Below are 18,517 nucleotides of genomic sequence, written 5' to 3' on the forward strand. Positions count from 1 at the left end.
CTTGTAATTGTCCAGACAACCTGAATTCTCACCTTGTCACTGTCCAGACAATGTGAGTTCTCACCTAGTAATCCTAACAATACCAGGTGAGCACTATCCTCATCTGATGAGCATTTGCTTTGCTTACCTTCTCCATGGAGACCTCATTGTGTCATGCCCGTTGTGACACGCCTGAGAACACCCAAGGTTTTCTGACTTAAAGGTGAGGTTCTCTCCCCAACAACCCAGTTGGATCCTGACAGCCAAGGGAGTAGTATGTGAATAGAAGAATAGATGAGTGGACAAATAGACTAATAGACTAGATACATAGATAAGTGCTGATAGATAGATGGGATAGATAGGGTAAACAAATAGATCCAATAGATACACTCGATGCATAGTTAAATAGATAATGATGGGTAGATAAGTGAAAAGATAGATTTATAGTAGAAAAGTTTATAGGTAGAAAAGATATTTATAGGAAAAAAAATGATTTATAGTTAGAAAAGAGATTTATATGAAAAAAGCGATACATAGGTAGAAAAGAGATATATAGCTAAAAAAGTGATTTAGAAGAAGAAACGAGATTTATAGGTAGAAAAGAGATTTATAGGCAGAAGAGAATGAATAGCTGCCTTAAATTATACATAGATAATGAAGGAGTCAATGGAGGGTTAGGTAAATCAGTAAATAAATTACTGGAGAGAGAGATCCATTTGGGCCCTCATCAGCATGATACCAAGGGCTGCTGTCATAGATTGAGACTGCCTTCACGTCAGTATTTTATTCTTCAATATTATAGAAGCTAAAATGGTTGCTTTCTATCTGGCTTGGGAAATTGTTGACTTCTCTTTCTTCGCCTCTTCCCCCACGCCCCCCCAAAAATTGCATTTTGTGGATGGTTATTCTAGTAGATCAATTGGACACATATCTTTCACTTATGCTGTAACATTTTACCTTTTCAGGCATCCTATAAGCCACTGCTGAAGCAGAGGTGATACTGAACCAGTTGTGACCAGATGCTGGCGATATTGAACGCATCTTAAGCCTCGGGATCGACTTAAAACGGGATTTAACCTGTTCATGAAGGTAAAGCATCTACATAGAGATAATGTACCTGCAGCTTCCCTCCTGCAGTCAGTGTTAATAGGAGATGAAGGTAGGGCCTGGTTGCTGACTAGCCCTATATATATACTAGAAGTACAAATAATCTGGGAAATAGAGAGCCTACACTTAAAAGCAAACAAACAAACAAAAGCAAATTCTTTTAGTTCGGAAACTATTTTCTTTTTCCTCATCCTATGGCTGGTTCCCAGAAAAAAGATGACTTGCTCATATTAGAGGTTTCATAAATGCTTGTTAAATTCAATTACATATAGATGAAGACTTTTTCTAAAATTATAGGCAGCTGGCTGGTTCAGTGGATAACACTGTTGGACCTCCCTTGAATCAGCAACTGATTTCAAACACCAGCTGTAGGACTCTGGGCAAGTCACTTAATCTGTGTTTGCCTCAATTTCCTCCTCTGTAAATTGGGAATGATACAATCATGTTTGCTCCACAGAGGATAAGCCTCTGAGAACTATTTGTTTTCAAGTAGAGTCACAGCATCGTGGATTTTGAGCTGGCAGCAATATTTCAGGGTTTCTACTTCCATATTTTACAAAGAAAGTCACTGAGACACAAGGAGGTTTAGTATAGTTAATATATTGTTCAAGCGCATACAAGTTGTAAGTGGCAGAGACAAGATTCAAACAGATCCTGTTAATACTATCGTGTTACCTCTAAGTGTTCATTATATATGGGTGTATGGGTGTCCATATATGTGTGTGTATATTTCCATACTCCAATCTTCTAACCTATAACTAAACATATTTACTCTTAAAAAAAAAAAAGTGGTGGGATGGGGTAGGGGAAAGACACTGTAATAAAGTAACATTAAACAAGTGGTATTTTGCTCTGCTGTTTATTTCTTACTTTCATGACTTTATATTATCACTTTAAACTCCCTGAGCCTCAGTTTCCTCACATGTTAAATGAGATAGTTGAGCTCCATGACCACTAGGAAACTACATTTCCAGTTCTAAAATTGTGATTCCACAGTGAAAATCTAGCAACATTGTGTCCTCATGTAAGATCTGTATTTGATCATTAATGAGTCATATATTTTCTCTTGGATTTTATATAGTTCATTTGTAGCAACATTAACCTGGCATTCCTTTCTGAGGGCTGACCCCATCCTTGTTGTGGTGACTGTTAGAGGTGGGCCGCCCTCATCCCGGTGACCATCCACTCCAGATCCTCTTTGTGGTTGGTGGGGTGACAATATCAGAAGCCAAAATGTTGAAAGATCTCGTTTCTTCCCTGAAGCCTGGAACACAGGTAACGAACCCGAAATAACAGGACATGCATCTCCCTGGCCCAAGGATGGGAGAGTCTGGCTGTTCCCACAAGACTTGGTCTGAGCCTTAGGGGTAGCATTTGAGGAGATGATCTATAGAATTCGGGAGATGGTGAAGCACTGTGTAAAGGTCAGATAATTCTCTTACTACTACTATTATTACTTGTACTCTTACCCCTATTATTATTACTACTATTTCTACTATTACTCCTCTTCCTACTCCTATTAGTATTACTCCTACGATTACTACTATTACTCTTCCACCAACTACTACAATTACTGCCACTCTTATTATTGTTATTATTCCTTCTAGATCTCTTCCTCCTGCTACTAGTACTATCATTGCTCCTATTCCTATTAATACTCCTTTTACTACCACTACTACTATTATTTCTACTACCACTTTTACTATTACTATTACTCCTACTGCTACTGCTACTCCTACTCCTACTAGTGTCACTCCTATTCCTATCATTATTACTGTTGCTATTACTACTTCTTCTACTACTATTATTCCTACTCCTATTATTATTAGTACTACTACCATTACTATTACTTTTATCATTACTACTCTTTTTACTACTTCTATCACTACTTTTATTCCTCTTCCTATTACTGTTACTACTCATACTACTCCTACTTCTTCTACGCCTCCACCTCCTACTACTGCCACTACTCCTTTGTCCGGAAGTCCATATGTTTTCTAAATAAAGAGGTTTCCTAAAAAATATTGTTAAAAGAAGACTTGCGCATAAAGCCTGAGCACAATCCTCATCAGATGAGCAGTTGACTTGCTTACCTTGGCCATGGAGACCTCATTGTGTGATGCTCATTGTGACATGCCGGAGAACACCCAAAGTTTTCTGACTTCAAGGTGATGTTCTCTTCCCAACAACCCAGTTGGATCCTGACAGGAAAAGGGAGTAGTATGTGAATAGAAGAATGCATGAGTGGACTAATAGACTGATAGACTAGATACATAGATTCCTGGTGATGGATGAATGGGATAGAGAAGATAAACAAATAGATTGAATAGATACACTTAATGCATAGTTAAAAAGATAATGATGGATAGATAAGTGAAAAGATAGATTTATAGTAGAAAAGTTTATAGGTAGAAAAGTGATTTATAGGAAGAAAAGTGATTTATAGGTAGCAAACAGCTCTATAGGAAGAAAAGCCATTTATAGGTAGAAAAGAGATTTTTAGATTAAAAAAAGGGATTTAGAAGTAGAAAAGAGATTTATAGGCAGAAGAGAATGAATAGCTGGATTAAAATATACATACAACCCCCCCCCAAAATATTGCAGTTTGTGGATGGTTTTTCCAGTATATCAAATGGACACATATCTTTCACTTATGCTTTAACATTTTATCTTTTCAGGCAACCTATAAGCCAGTACTGAAGCAAAGGAGATACTGAAGCCAGAGTGACCAGATTCTGGCGATATTGAAAACATGTCTTTGGAAATCTACTTGAAACGGGATTTAGATTGTTGTTGGGGAGTTTTGATCTATACTTTGGAGTTTATTGCACTGGTGGGGGGAAGGGGAGAGAGGATGTTTCTGAGTTTGATTGTTGGGGAGTTTTGATATCTATACTTTGGAGTTTATTGTACTGGTGGGGGGAAGGGGAGAGATGATGTTTCTGAGTTTGATGTGGTTTTAAAAATAAAAAATGTTTTTTTTTCTGTTTCCAAAAGTTTCAAGTTGTCATTCTTTCAGCTCCCACATGATTAGTGATATTTCCCAGTTTCTTCTTTACTATCTGATGATTATATTTGCCAGCTGGTTAATCCTAAAGAAATACTTGTTGGCAAACTTATTGGGTAAACAACATTTTTCCCTTATTTGCAGCTAGCCCATACTGCTGATGGGTAAAGCTGGCTATCCTATCTGGGTTTGGGAATAAGAGAGGGAGGCAGATTTGTTCTTCTTTGAGATTGTGAAAAAACTGTAAGCAGGCCCTTTGCCATCAGAGGCTGGGGACCGTCTGAAAATCTGGGAGCAAAGAGGTAGTGGGGGTTAACAAGCAGCAGGGCTGTTGTGTTCTAGCCAGAGAAGTTCCAGAGAAGCTCGGAACTGGCCCTGCTGAAGTCTTTTGGATCTTCCTGGAGGAGCAGAGCAGCCATTCTACACCAGAAGGGCAATTCAGAATGACAAGGGACTGGCTTAGAGATTTGCATCCAGGTGCTTCCCCTCAGCTCTAGGGGAAGGCTGAGCCAGAAAATAATTGGTGTCCCCACAGGCTTGTGCTAGAGCCCCCCATTCCCCCTTTGAAGTTTCTTCTGCCTGACTTGTGCTCATTATAATCTATATGACTGAAATGTCAAACTTCTGTTTCTGAAAATCTAACCTTCTTCAGAAGCTGGGAACCTAAATCCCCTGGATGAAGAAGGGGGATAGTAAGAGTGCTAGAAAAGCAAATGGGTGCTCTGGAGACGGCAAGATTGGAGATGGGAAAACCCCGTCTGATTTGATTCCATAGATAGTGGCAAACGTCAGGTTAGCCACAAAAGATGTTTGCACTGATTGATAAAGCTGGAACAATACCTCTTGGGAATTGATGTACAGGCTCTGGCAAGAAAATGAAACCAAACTAACTCCCAAGCAGGATGCAGCCTTAATTGGCTGAAGGGCCCCAGAAGACCCTGGACAAGCCAGTCAAGCCGGCTTCCAGAGCTAGTCCTTAGCTTGGCCTTGGGAATCCTCCCAGGGGGTGGAAGAGGAGGAGGTCTGGATTGCTCTCTGACAGCACCTTCTCATCCTCCATCTTGGGCTTTCCACTTCTGGGCTTGGGCTTGGAGGGTCTCATCTACAGAAAACCACCTTCTTGAGGGCAAGAACTGTTGGAGTTTTTCCTTGGTAGCTCTGCCATTTTTCCACTTCGAATCACTTCCGATTTACCAATATTTATTAAGGAAACAAGCATTTATTAAACTCCTATGTACCAAGCACTGTGCTAAGCACTTTACACATATTCTCTCCTGAACATCACTGGGAGGTAGGTGCTAATATCCACTCTCTCAGTTAAAGAAACTGAGGCAACAGGTCAGCAAAATAGAGGCGAGATTGAAACAGATCTTGTCTTGTACAGACAACCCTGGCCTAATTAACAAGGGGATTCTAGATCTGCAGCGTTCAATGGGGTGTTTTCCAAATTCTACATGATGAAAGGTACCGGATGAAGCGGTCTGGGGTCTTAACCGTGGCCCTAGCTCCTTCTGCTTTGCAGCCAAACCCTAGGCTCCATCCCAAGAGCAATATGTGGGCTTGGCTCCCTTTCCCGCTGGTGCTTCTACTCATGTCCCCAGTTTCTGGTCCCTGTGTCCTTTGTGACCATATCATTCATCTGGTAGCCCACCTCATCCATCTTCCTTAGACTACTCAATCAGCAAAGCTCAATTAAACAAGGAGCAAACATATATTACATACTTACTAGGGGTCGTATATTTCACTAGACCCTGGAGACATAAAGGTAAAAACAAAATGGTCTTGCCCGCAAAGTTTATATTCTATTGGGGAAAATGATGTCAACAAAAAGAACTAGGAAGACAATCTATGCATAAGCAAGATAATTGTATAAATATTTTTACATACATTGGATTAAGCATATATTTTCATATATTTAACATGTGAATCCCCTGTCATCTTCCCTGTCATCTAGGGGAAGAGGTGGAAGGAAGGAGGGGAAAAGTTGGAAGAGAAGGTTTTGCAAGGGTCAGTGTTAAAAACTTACCCCTTCATATGTTTTGTAAATAAAAAGCTTTCCTCAAACAATTTTTAAAAAGAAAAAAAAACCCACATACCAGGTGAGCACTACCCTCATCTGATGAGCATTTGCTTTGCTTACCTTCTCCATGGAGACCTCATTGTGTCATGCCCATTGTGACACGCCTGAGAACACCCAAGGTTTTCTGACTTAAAGGGGATGTTCTCTCCCCAACAACCCAGTTGGATCCTGACAGCCAAGGGGGTAGTATGTGAATAGAAGAATAGATGAGTGGACAAATAGACTAATAGACTAGATACATAGATAAGTGCTGATAGATAGATGGGATAGATAGGGTAAACAAATAGATTCAATAGATACACTTGATGCATAATTAAATAGATAATGATGGGTAGATAAGTGAACAGATAGATTTATAGTAGAAAAGTTTATAGGTAGAAAAGATATTTATAGGAAAAAAAAGTGATTTATAGTTAGAAAAGAGATTTATATGAAAAAAGCGATACATAGGTAGAAAAGAGATATATATAGTTAAAAAAGTGATTTAGGAGAAGAAACGAGATTTATAGGTAGAAAAGATATTTATAGGCAGAAGAGAATGAATAGCTGCCTTAAATTATACATAGATAATGAAGGAGTCAATGGAGGGTTAGGTAAATCAGTAAATAAATTACTGGAGAGAGAGATCCATTTGGGCCCTCATCAGCATGATACCAAGGGCTGCTGTCATAGATTGAGACTGCCTTCACGTCAGTATTAAACTATTATATTTTATTCTTCAATATTATAGAAGCTAAAATGGTTGCTTTCTATCTGGCTTGGGAAATTGTTGACTTCTCTTTCTTCCCCTCTTCCCCCACGCCCCCCCAAAATTGCATTTTGTGGATGGTTATTCTAGTAGATCAATTGGACACATATCTTTCACTTATGCTGTAACATTTTACCTTTTCAGGCATCCTATAAGCCACTGCTGAAGCAGAGGAGATACTGAACCAGTTGTGACCAGATGCTGGCGATATTGAACGCATCTTAAGCCTCGGGATCGACTTAAAACGGGATTTAACCTGTTCATGAAGGTAAAGCATCTACATAGAGATAATGTACCTGCAGCTTCCCTCCTGCAGTCAGTGTTAATAGGAGATCAAGGTAGGGCCTGGTTGCTGACTAGCCCTATATATAAACTAGAAGTACAAATAATCTGGGAAATAGAGAGCCTACACTTAAAAGCAAACAAACAAACAAAAGCAAATTCTTTTAGTTCGGAAACTATTTTCTTTTTCCTCATCCTATGGCTGGTTCCCAGAAAAAAGATGACTTGCTCATATTAGAGGTTTCATAAATGCTTGTTAAATTCAATTACATATAGATGAAGACTTTTTCTAAAATTATAGGCAGCTGGCTGGTTCAGTGGATAACACTGTTGGACCTCCCTTGAATCAGCAACTGATTTCAAACACCAGCTGTAGGACTCTGGGCAAGTCACTTAATCTGTGTTTGCCTCAATTTCCTCCTCTGTAAATTGGGAATGATACAATCATGTTTGCTCCACAGAGGATAAGCCTCTGAGAACTATTTGTTTTCAAGTAGAGTCACAGCATCGTGGATTTTGAGCTGGCAGCAATATTTCAGGGTTTCTACTTCCATATTTTACAAAGAAAGTCACTGAGACACAAGGAGGTTTAGTATAGTTAATATATTGTTCAAGCGCATACAAGTTGTAAGTGGCAGAGACAAGATTCAAACAGATCCTGTTAATACTATCGTGTTACCTCTAAGTTTTCATTATATATGGGTGTATGGGTGTCCATATATGTGTGTGTATATTTCCATACTCCAATCTTCTAACCTATAACTAAACATATTTACTCTTAAAAAAAAAAAAGTGGTGGGATGGGGTAGGGGAAAGACACTGTAATAAAGTAACATTAAACAAGTGGTATTTTGCTCTGCTGTTTATTTCTTACTTTCATGACTTTATATTATCACTTTAAACTCCCTGAGCCTCAGTTTCCTCACATGTTAAATGAGATAGTTGAGCTCCATGACCACTAGGAAACTACATTTCCAGTTCTAAAATTGTGATTCCACAGTGAAAATCTAGCAACATTGTGTCCTAATGTAAGATCTGTATTTGATCATTAATGAGTCATATATTTTCTCTTGGATTTTATATAGTTCATTTGTAGCAACATTAACCTGGCATTCCCTTCTGAGGGCTGACCCCATCCTTGTTGTGGTGACTGTTAGAGGTGGGCCGCCCTCATCCCGGTGACCATCCACTCCAGATCCTCTTTGTGGTTGGTGGGGTGACAATATCAGAAGCCAAAATGTTGAAAGATCTCGTTTCTTCCCTGAAGCCTGGAACACAGGTACCGAACCCGAAATAACAGGACATGCATCTCCCTGGCCCAAGGATGGGAGAGTCTGGCTGTTCCCACAAGACTTGGTCTGAGCCTTAGGGGTAGCATTTGAGGAGATGATCTATAGAATTCGGGAGATGGTGAAGCACTGTGTAAAGGTCAGATAATTCTCTTACTACTACTATTATTACTTGTACTCTTACCCCTATTATTATTACTACTATTTCTACTATTACTCCTCTTCCTACTCCTATTAGTATTACTCCTACGATTACTACTATTACTCTTCCACCAACTACTACAATTACTGCCACTCTTATTATTGTTATTATTCCTTCTAGATCTCTTCCTCCTGCTACTAGTACTATCATTGCTCCTATTCCTATTAATACTCCTTTTACTACCACTACTACTATTATTTCTACTACCACTTTTACTATTACTATTACTCCTACTGCTACTGCTACTCCTACTCCTACTAGTGTCACTCCTATTCCTATCATTATTACTGTTGCTATTACTACTTCTTCTACTACTATTATTCCTACTCCTATTATTATTAGTACTACTACCATTACTATTACTTTTATCATTACTACTCTTTTTACTACTTCTATCACTACTTTTATTCCTCTTCCTATTACTGTTACTACTCATACTACTCCTACTTCTTCTACGCCTCCACCTCCTACTACTGCCACTACTCCTTTGTCCGGAAGTCCATATGTTTTCTAAATAAAGAGGTTTCCTAAAAAATATTGTTAAAAGAAGACTTGCGCATAAAGCCTGAGCACAATCCTCATCAGATGAGCAGTTGACTTGCTTACCTTGGCCATGGAGACCTCATTGTGTGATGCTCATTGTGACATGCCGGAGAACACCCAAAGTTTTCTGACTTCAAGGTGATGTTCTCTTCCCAACAACCCAGTTGGATCCTGACAGGAAAAGGGAGTAGTATGTGAATAGAAGAATGCATGAGTGGACTAATAGACTGATAGACTAGATACATAGATTCCTGGTGATGGATGAATGGGATAGAGAAGATAAACAAATAGATTGAATAGATACACTTAATGCATAGTTAAAAAGATAATGATGGATAGATAAGTGAAAAGATAGATTTATAGTAGAAAAGTTTATAGGTAGAAAAGTGATTTATAGGAAGAAAAGTGATTTATAGGTAGCAAACAGCTCTATAGGAAGAAAAGCCATTTATAGGTAGAAAAGAGATTTTTAGATTAAAAAAAGGGATTTAGAAGTAGAAAAGAGATTTATAGGCAGAAGAGAATGAATAGCTGGATTAAAATATACATACAACCCCCCCCCAAAATATTGCAGTTCGTGGATGGTTTTTCCAGTATATCAAATGGACACATATCTTTCACTTATGCTTTAACATTTTATCTTTTCAGGCAACCTATAAGCCAGTACTGAAGCAAAGGAGATACTGAAGCCAGAGTGACCAGATTCTGGCGATATTGAAAACATGTCTTTGGAAATCTACTTGAAACGGGATTTAGATTGTTGTTGGGGAGTTTTGATCTATACTTTGGAGTTTATTGCACTGGTGGGGGGAAGGGGAGAGAGGATGTTTCTGAGTTTGATTGTTGGGGAGTTTTGATATCTATACTTTGGAGTTTATTGTACTGGTGGGGGGAAGGGGAGAGATGATGTTTCTGAGTTTGATGTGTTTTTAAAAATAAAAAATGTTTTTTTTCTGTTTCCAAAAGTTTCAAGTTGTCATTCTTTCAGCTCCCACATGATTAGTGATATTTCCCAGTTTCTTCTTTACTATCTGATGATTATATTTGCCAGCTGGTTAATCCTAAAGAAATACTTGTTGGCAAACTTATTGGGTAAACAACATTTTTCCCTTATTTGCAGCTAGCCCATACTGCTGATGGGTAAAGCTGGCTATCCTATCTGGGTTTGGGAATAAGAGAGGGAGGCAGATTTGTTCTTCTTTGAGATTGTGAAAAAACTGTAAGCAGGCCCTTTGCCATCAGAGGCTGGGGACCGTCTGAAAATCTGGGAGCAAAGAGGTAGTGGGGGTTAACAAGCAGCAGGGCTGTTGTGTTCTAGCCAGAGAAGTTCCAGAGAAGCTCGGAACTGGCCCTGCTGAAGTCTTTTGGATCTTCCTGGAGGAGCAGAGCAGCCATTCTACACCAGAAGGGCAATTCAGAATGACAAGGGACTGGCTTAGAGATTTGCATCCAGGTGCTTCCCCTCAGCTCTAGGGGAAGGCTGAGCCAGAAAATAATTGGTGTCCCCACAGGCTTGTGCTAGAGCCCCCCATTCCCCCTTTGAAGTTTCTTCTGCCTGACTTGTGCTCATTATAATCTATATGACTGAAATGTCAAACTTCTGTTTCTGAAAATCTAACCTTTCTTCAGAAGCTGGGAACCTAAATCCCCTGGATGAAGAAGGGGGATAGTAAGAGTGCTAGAAAAGCAAATGGGTGCTCTGGAGACGGCAAGATTGGAGATGGGAAAACCCCGTCTGATTTGATTCCATAGATAGTGGCAAAGGTCAGGTTAGCCACAAAAGATGTTTGCACTGATTGATAAAGCTGGAACAATACCTCTTGGGAATTGATGTACAGGCTCTGGCAAGAAAATGAAACCAAACTAACTCCCAAGCAGGATGCAGCCTTAATTGGCTGAAGGGCCCCAGAAGACCCTGGACAAGCCAGTCAAGCCGGCTTCCAGAGCTAGTCCTTAGCTTGGCCTTGGGAATCCTCCCAGGGGGTGGAAGAGGAGGAGGTCTGGATTGCTCTCTGACAGCACCTTCTCATCCTCCATCTTGGGCTTTCCACTTCTGGGCTTGGGCTTGGAGGGTCTCATCTACAGAAAACCACCTTCTTGAGGGCAAGAACTGTTGGAGTTTTTCCTTGGTAGCTCTGCCATTTTTCCACTTCGAATCACTTCCGATTTACCAATATTTATTAAGGAAACAAGCATTTATTAAACTCCTATGTACCAAGCACTGTGCTAAGCACTTTACACATATTCTCTCCTGAACATCACTGGGAGGTAGGTGCTAATATCCACTCTCTCAGTTAAAGAAACTGAGGCAACAGGTCAGCAAAATAGAGGCGAGATTGAAACAGATCTTGTCTTGTACAGACAACCCTGGCCTAATTAACAAGGGGATTCTAGATCTGCAGCGTTCAATGGGGTGTTTTCCAAATTCTACATGATGAAAGGTACCGGATGAAGCGGTCTGGGGTCTTAACCGTGGCCCTAGCTCCTTCTGCTTTGCAGCCAAACCCTAGGCTCCATCCCAAGAGCAATATGTGGGCTTGGCTCCCTTTCCCGCTGGTGCTTCTACTCATGTCCCCAGTTTCTGGTCCCTGTGTCCTTTGTGACCATATCATTCATCTGGTAGCCCACCTCATCCATCTTCCTTAGACTACTCAATCAGCAAAGCTCAATTAAACAAGGAGCAAACATATATTACATACTTACTAGGGGTCGTATATTTCACTAGACCCTGGAGACATAAAGGTAAAAACAAAATGGTCTTGCCCGCAAAGTTTATATTCTATTGGGGAAAATGATGTCAACAAAAAGAACTAGGAAGACAATCTATGCATAAGCAAGATAATTGTATAAATATTTTTACATACATTGGATTAAGCATATATTTTCATATATTTAACATGTGAATCCCCTGTCATCTTCCCTGTCATCTAGGGGAAGAGGTGGAAGGAAGGAGGGGAAAAGTTGGAAGAGAAGGTTTTGCAAGGGTCAGTGTTAAAAACTTACCCCTTCATATGTTTTGTAAATAAAAAGCTTTCCTCAAACAATTTTTAAAAAGAAAAAAAACCCACATACCAGGTGAGCACTACCCTCATCTGATGAGCATTTGCTTTGCTTACCTTCTCCATGGAGACCTCATTGTGTCATGCCCATTGTGACACGCCTGAGAACACCCAAGGTTTTCTGACTTAAAGGGGATGTTCTCTCCCCAACAACCCAGTTGGATCCTGACAGCCAAGGGAGTAGTATGTGAATAGAAGAATAGATGAGTGGACAAGTAGACTAATAGACTAGATACATAGATAAGTGCTGATAGATAGATGGGATAGATAGGGTAAACAAATAGATTCAATAGATACACTTGATGCATAGTTAAATAGATAATGATGGGTAGATAAGTGAACAGATAGATTTATAGTAGAAAAGTTTATAGGTAGAAAAGATATTTATAGGAAAAAAAGTGATTTATAGTTAGAAAAGGGATTTATATGAAAAAAGCGATACATAGGTAGAAAAGAGATATATATATAGTTAAAAAAGTGATTTAGGAGAAGAAACGAGATTTATAGGTAGAAAAGAGATGTATAGGCAGAAGAGAATGAATAGCTGCCTTAAATTATACATAGATAATGAAGGAGTCAATGGAGGGTTAGGTAAATCACTAAATAAATTACTGGAGAGAGAGATCCATTTGGGCCCTCATCAGCATGATACCAAGGGCTGCTGTCATAGATTGAGACTGCCTTCACGTCAGTATTAAACTATTATATTTTATTCTTCAATATTATAGAAGCTAAAATGGTTGCTTTCTATCTGGCTTGGGAAATTGTTGACTTCTCTTTCTTCCCCTCTTCCCCCACGCCCCCCCAAAATTGCATTTTGTGGATGGTTATTCTAGTAGATCAATTGGACACATATCTTTCACTTATGCTGTAACATTTTACCTTTTCAGGCATCCTATAAGCCACTGCTGAAGCAGAGGAGATACTGAACCAGTTGTGACCAGATGCTGGCGATATTGAACGCATCTTAAGCCTCGGGATCGACTTAAAACGGGATTTAACCTGTTCATGAAGGTAAAGCATCTACATAGAGATAATGTACCTGCAGCTTCCCTCCTGCAGTCAGTGTTAATAGGAGATCAAGGTAGGGCCTGGTTGCTGACTAGCCCTATATATATATACTAGAAGTACAAATAATCTGGGAAATAGAGAGCCTACACTTAAAAGCAAACAAACAAACAAAAGCAAATTCTTTTAGTTCGGAAACTATTTTCTTTTTCCTCATTCTATGGCTGGTTCCCAGAAAAAAGATGACTTGCTCATATTAGAGGTTTCATAAATGCTTGTTAAATTCAATTACATATAGATGAAGACTTTTTCTAAAATTATAGGCAGCTGGCTGGTTCAGTGGATAACACTGTTGGACCTCCCTTGAATCAGCAACTGATTTCAAACACCAGCTGTAGGACTCTGGGCAAGTCACTTAATCTGTGTTTGCCTCAATTTCCTCCTCTGTAAATTGGGAATGATACAATCATGTTTGCTCCACAGAGGATAAGCCTCTGAGAACTATTTGTTTTCAAGTAGAGTCACAGCATCGTGGATTTTGAGCTGGCAGCAATATTTCAGGGTTTCTACTTCCATATTTTACAAAGAAAGTCACTGAGACACAAGGAGGTTTAGTATAGTTAATATATTGTTCAAGCGCATACAAGTTGTAAGTGGCAGAGACAAGATTCAAACAGATCCTGTTAATACTATCGTGTTACCTCTAAGTTTTCATTATATATGGGTGTATGGGTGTCCATATATGTGTGTGTATATTTCCATACTCCAATCTTCTAACCTATAACTAAACATATTTACTCTTAAAAAAAAAAAAGTGGTGGGATGGGGTAGGGGAAAGACACTGTAATAAAGTAACATTAAACAAGTGGTATTTTGCTCTGCTGTTTATTTCTTACTTTCATGACTTTATATTATCACTTTAAACTCCCTGAGCCTCAGTTTCCTCACATGTTAAATGAGATAGTTGAGCTCCATGACCACTAGGAAACTACATTTCCAGTTCTAAAATTGTGATTCCACAGTGAAAATCTAGCAACATTGTGTCCTAATGTAAGATCTGTATTTGATCATTAATGAGTCATATATTTTCTCTTGGATTTTATATAGTTCATTTGTAGCAACATTAACCTGGCATTCCCTTCTGAGGGCTGACCCCATCCTTGTTGTGGTGACTGTTAGAGGTGGGCCGCCCTCATCCCGGTGACCATCCACTCCAGATCCTCTTTGTGGTTGGTGGGGTGACAATATCAGAAGCCAAAATGTTGAAAGATCTCGTTTCTTCCCTGAAGCCTGGAACACAGGTACCGAACCCGAAATAACAGGACATGCATCTCCCTGGCCCAAGGATGGGAGAGTCTGGCTGTTCCCACAAGACTTGGTCTGAGCCTTAGGGGTAGCATTTGAGGAGATGATCTATAGAATTCGGGAGATGGTGAAGCACTGTGTAAAGGTCAGATAATTCTCTTACTACTACTATTATTACTTGTACTCTTACCCCTATTATTATTACTACTATTTCTACTATTACTCCTCTTCCTACTCCTATTAGTATTACTCCTACGATTACTACTATTACTCTTCCACCAACTACTACAATTACTGCCACTCTTATTATTGTTATTATTCCTTCTAGATCTCTTCCTCCTGCTACTAGTACTATCATTGCTCCTATTCCTATTAATACTCCTTTTACTACCACTACTCCTATTATTTCTACTACCACTTTTACTATTACTATTACTCCTACTGCTACTGCTACTCCTACTCCTACTAGTGTCACTCCTATTCCTATCATTATTACTGTTGCTATTACTACTTCTTCTACTACTATTATTCCTACTCCTATTATTATTAGTACTACTACCATTACTATTACTTTTATCATTACTACTCTTTTTACTACTTCTATCACTACTTTTATTCCTCTTCCTATTACTGTTACTACTCATACTACTCCTACTTCTTCTACGCCTCCACCTCCTACTACTGCCACTACTCCTTTGTCCGGAAGTCCATATGTTTTCTAAATAAAGAGGTTTCCTAAAAAATATTGTTAAAAGAAGACTTGCGCATAAAGCCTGAGCACAATCCTCATCAGATGAGCAGTTGACTTGCTTACCTTGGCCATGGAGACCTCATTGTGTGATGCTCATTGTGACATGCCGGAGAACACCCAAAGTTTTCTGACTTCAAGGTGATGTTCTCTTCCCAACAACCCAGTTGGATCCTGACAGGAAAAGGGAGTAGTATGTGAATAGAAGAATGCATGAGTGGACTAATAGACTGATAGACTAGATACATAGATTCCTGGTGATGGATGAATGGGATAGAGAAGATAAACAAATAGATTGAATACACTTAATGCATAGTTAAAAAGATAATGATGGATAGATAAGTGAAAAGATAGATTTATAGTAGAAAAGTTTATAGGTAGAAAAGTGATTTATAGGAAGAAAAGTGATTTATAGGTAGCAAACAGCTCTATAGGAAGAAAAGCCATTTATAGGTAGAAAAGAGATTTTTAGATTAAAAAAAGGGATTTAGAAGTAGAAAAGAGATTTATAGGCAGAAGAGAATGAATAGCTGGATTAAAATATACATACAACCCCCACCCAAAATATTGCAGTTCGTGGATGGTTTTTCCAGTATATCAAATGGACACATATCTTTCACTTATGCTTTAACATTTTATCTTTTCAGGCAACCTATAAGCCAGTACTGAAGCAAAGGAGATACTGAAGCCAGAGTGACCAGATTCTGGCGATATTGAAAACATGTCTTTGGAAATCTACTTGAAACGGGATTTAGATTGTTGTTGGGGAGTTTTGATCTATACTTTGGAGTTTATTGCACTGGTGGGGGGAAGGGGAGAGAGGATGTTTCTGAGTTTGATTGTTGGGGAGTTTTGATATCTATACTTTGGAGTTTATTGTACTGGTGGGGGGAAGGGGAGAGATGATGTTTCTGAGTTTGATGTGTTTTTAAAAATAAAAAATGTTTTTTTTCTGTTTCCAAAAGTTTCAAGTTGTCATTCTTTCAGCTCCCACATGATTAGTGATATTTCCCAGTTTCTTCTTTACTATCTGATGATTATATTTGCCAGCTGGTTAATCCTAAAGAAATACTTGTTGGCAAACTTATTGGGTAAACAACATTTTTCCCTTATTTGCAGCTAGCCCATACTGCTGATGGGTAAAGCTGGCTATCCTATCTGGGTTTGGGAATAAGAGAGGGAGGCAGATTTGTTCTTCTTTGAGATTGTGAAAAAACTGTAAGCAGGCCCTTTGCCATCAGAGGCTGGGGACCATCTGAAAGTCTGGGAGCAAAGAGGTAGTGGGGGTTAACAAGCAGCAGGGCTGTTGTGTTCTAGCCAGAGAAGTTCCAGAGAAGCTCGGAACTGGCCCTGCTGAAGTCTTTTGGATCTTCCTGGAGGAGCAGAGCAGCCATTCTACACCAGAAGGGCAATTCAGAATGACAAGGGACTGGCTTAGAGATTTGCATCCAGGTGCTTCCCCTCAGCTCTAGGGGAAGGCTGAGCCAGAAAATAATTGGTGTCCCCACAGGCTTGTGCTAGAGCCCCCCATTCCCCCTTTGAAGTTTCTTCTGCCTGACTTGTGCTCATTATAATCTATATGACTGAAATGTCAAACTTCTGTTTCTGAAAATCTAACCTTTCTTCAGAAGCTGGGAACCTAAATCCCCTGGATGAAGAAGGGGGATAGTAAGAGTGCTAGAAAAGCAAATGGGTGCTCTGGAGACGGCAAGATTGGAGATGGGAAAACCCCGTCTGATTTGATTCCATAGATAGTGGCAAACGTCAGGTTAGCCACAAAAGATGTTTGCACTGATTGATAAAGCTGGAACAATACCTCTTGGGAATTGATGTACAGGCTCTGGCAAGAAAATGAAACCAAACTAACTCCCAAGAAGGATGCAGCCTTAATTGGCTGAAGGGCCCCAGAAGACCCTGGACAAGCCAGTCAAGCCGGCTTCCAGAGCTAGTCCTTAGCTTGGCCTTGGGAATCCTCCCAGGGGGTGGAAGAGGAGGAGGTCTGGATTGCTCTCTGACAGCACCTTCTCATCCTCCATCTTGGGCTTTCCACTTCTGGGCTTGGGCTTGGAGGGTCTCATCTACAGAAAACCACCTTCTTGAGGGCAAGAACTGTTGGAGTTTTTCCTTGGTAGCTCTGCCATTTTTCCACTTCGAATCACTTCCGATTTACCAATATTTATTAAGGAAACAAGCATTTATTAAACTCCTATGTACCAAGCACTGTGCTAAGCACTTTACACATATTCTCTCCTGAACATCACTGGGAGGTAGGTGCTAATATCCACTCTCTCAGTTAAAGAAACTGAGGCAACAGGTCAGCAAAATAGAGGCGAGATTGAAACAGATCTTGTCTTGTACAGACAACCCTGGCCTAATTAACAAGGGGATTCTAGATCTGCAGCGTTCAATGGGGTGTTTTCCAAATTCTACATGATGAAAGGTACCGGATGAAGCGGTCTGGGGTCTTAACCGTGGCCCTAGCTCCTTCTGCTTTGCAGCCAAACCCTAGGCTCCATCCCAAGAGCAATATGTGGGCTTGGCTCCCTTTCCCGCTGGTGCTTCTACTCATGTCCCCAGTTTCTGGTCCCTGTGTCCTTTGTGACCATATCATTCATCTGGTAGCCCACCTCATCCATCTTCCTTAGACTACTCAATCAGCAAAGCTCAATTAAACAAGGAGCAAACATATATTACATACTTACTAGGGGTCGTATATTTCACTAGACCCTGGAGACATAAAGGTAAAAACAAAATGGTCTTGCCCGCAAAGTTTATATTCTATTGGGGAAAATGATGTCAACAAAAAGAACTAGGAAGACAATCTATGCATAAGCAAGATAATTGTATAAATATTTTTACATACATTGGATTAAGCATATATTTTCATATATTTAACATGTGAATCCCCTGTCATCTTCCCTGTCATCTAGGGGAAGAGGTGGAAGGAAGGAGGGGAAAAGTTGGAAGAGAAGGTTTTGCAAGGGTCAGTGTTAAAAACTTACCCCTTCATATGTTTTGTAAATAAAAAGCTTTCCTCAAACAATTTTTAAAAAGAAAAAAAACCCACATACCAGGTGAGCACTACCCTCATCTGATGAGCATTTGCTTTGCTTACCTTCTCCTTGGAGACCTCATTGTGTCATGCCCATTGTGACACGCC

General features: G+C 39.7%; 4 long non-coding RNA genes across 4 annotated transcripts; 1 reads left to right on the forward strand and 3 right to left on the reverse strand.

The window, feature by feature from the left end:
• Positions 1-226: 226 nt before the first annotated feature.
• Positions 227-10,202, forward strand: LOC141546651 (uncharacterized). The gene is made up of 4 exons (XR_012483353.1): positions 227-753; positions 7,066-7,189; positions 8,471-8,631; positions 9,886-10,202. It is a non-coding gene; the product is annotated as an uncharacterized LOC141546651 (long non-coding RNA).
• Positions 1,932-6,259, reverse strand: LOC141546667 (uncharacterized). Its single transcript, XR_012483373.1, has 3 exons — positions 6,234-6,259; positions 3,180-3,287; positions 1,932-2,500 (listed from the first exon to the last, which is right to left on the reverse strand). It is a non-coding gene; the product is annotated as an uncharacterized LOC141546667 (long non-coding RNA).
• LOC141546648 (uncharacterized) lies at positions 8,053-12,379 on the reverse strand. The gene is made up of 3 exons (XR_012483351.1): positions 12,354-12,379; positions 9,301-9,408; positions 8,053-8,621 (listed from the first exon to the last, which is right to left on the reverse strand). It is a non-coding gene; the product is annotated as an uncharacterized LOC141546648 (long non-coding RNA).
• A 1,796-nt stretch (positions 12,380-14,175) lies between these two features.
• Positions 14,176-18,470, reverse strand: LOC141546650 (uncharacterized). The gene is made up of 3 exons (XR_012483352.1): positions 18,429-18,470; positions 15,424-15,531; positions 14,176-14,717 (listed from the first exon to the last, which is right to left on the reverse strand). It is a non-coding gene; the product is annotated as an uncharacterized LOC141546650 (long non-coding RNA).
• Positions 18,471-18,517: the final 47 nt, after the last annotated feature.

This window comes from Sminthopsis crassicaudata, chromosome 6, assembly GCF_048593235.1.
Source record: "Sminthopsis crassicaudata isolate SCR6 chromosome 6, ASM4859323v1, whole genome shotgun sequence".
Classification (NCBI taxonomy): Eukaryota; Metazoa; Chordata; class Mammalia; order Dasyuromorphia; family Dasyuridae; genus Sminthopsis; species Sminthopsis crassicaudata.